Source organism: Sinocyclocheilus rhinocerous, unplaced genomic scaffold (assembly GCF_001515625.1).
Source record: "Sinocyclocheilus rhinocerous isolate Xijiao unplaced genomic scaffold, SAMN03320098_v1.1 scaffold7324, whole genome shotgun sequence".
Classification (NCBI taxonomy): Eukaryota; Metazoa; Chordata; class Actinopteri; order Cypriniformes; family Cyprinidae; genus Sinocyclocheilus; species Sinocyclocheilus rhinocerous.
The window spans coordinates 33,743-35,412 of record NW_015660370.1 but is presented as its reverse complement, the minus strand read 5'-3'; positions in this window follow the sequence as shown (position 1 = coordinate 35,412).

Sequence of the window (1,670 nt, the reverse complement as noted above, 5' to 3'; positions counted from 1 at the left end):
GCAAACGCAGCACCAGTTCACTGAAACCGACTATTTTTGAAAACGCCTGCCAGGGTGAAGTTTTTCAAAAACTCCGGTTGCAGTGTTATCGTGTAGACAGCGAAACCGGAGTTTTCGGCGCCTGCGCTGTTATCTCCGCCTACTGGAAACTTTTTCAGGCTTCTGATTGGCCAACATGGCTTTACGGTTGAGATTATATCGCCACCTGTTGGTTTGGCATGCTCTTGACAGTGCTTCATAGCATGCGTTTGCGTTTTCATGTGGACAGAGATTTTTTTTTAAATGGAAGAAGGAAAAACTCAGTTTATAAAAATACCCGTGTACGTGTGGACATGGCCTAAGTTTTAATTCTGACTTATTCAGTTACATTTTAGATACCCAGTCATACAAGTAATATGAAGAATACAAATTATTTCAGGAAAATTTAATATTTGTCATATGCAATTCATATGTGTAAGTTATTCTTCTATTACATATTGATATTCGTACTGGTATTAAATTGCACAGTTTAATGATTAAATTAATTTATCAGAGACAGAAATTCAACAAAAACAAATACACACATCGGCTTTTATTTGTGCACGTAACTTGAATCGATCTATGGAATGTGTGGTGGATGCTTCTTCCTATGGAGCGTCTTTCACAGGCTTTTGGGTGCTTTATTTTTTACCAACCACCAGTTAGACACTCTCGAAGCTTTGAATCTTTTCCCGAAACAGTCAGAGAAAAGCCTCAGTGCTTCAGGAGGCTTCATTTGCCCATCACTAGTCACAGGCTTGAGTCAAAACACAGGGAAAACAATCCAATGGCAGACAAATCGAAAACAGTAATCCAGAAGTGTGAGTCAGAAGAACAAAAGCAATGTTCATAAAATTAAACATCAGCAATGGCATGAAAGAACGCTTAGTAAGGCAGTGGAACTGGTAATACTTTGCAAAATGGCAGTGGAAACTCAAGGGTTAAATACATGGTAACAGGAAATGACAAGACAGGAACTGATGTGGCAGGAACAGGAAGCAATAGAGTTCAATATTCAGGTGAGGGCTCCCTCTGAAGTACAGGAGACTGATCAGATGTTACCACATATATCCCATTTGAATAAACTTCAGCAAGGAATAATTTAAAATCATTTAAAATGCTCCATTTGTATTTAGCCTAAATGTAGGCTACTGAAATGTATTTTCTTGCCCCTGAAATACATTTAGAAATATATTTTGGTATGTGAAGGTTAAAACTAAATATATTTTCTATTTCAAAAATATATTTCATTGAGCTTCACTGTTTGCAACATTCAAATCACAATTTGTTGATTTGCAGCTTGAAATAAAGAAAGACATTTCAACAGCTGTATTTATAACATCCAAGTGAAAGATATAATACCAACATGTCAGGAAAAAAAACAAAAAAAAAACAAAAACAAAAAAACAGAATCACTGAGCTGGAAAAAGGATCACCCCTTTGTGTCAGTATTTTGTTGAACCACCTTTTGCTTTATTTACAGCCTTTAGTCTGTTGGGATTTGTCTCTACTGACTTTGCACTTCTAGACTTTGCAATATTTGCCCACTCTTCTTTGCAGAACTGCTCAAGTTCAGTTAAATTTGATGGTGGCCATTTGTGGACTGCAGTCTTCAAGTCATTCCACAGATTTTCAGTGGGGTTTAAGTCTGG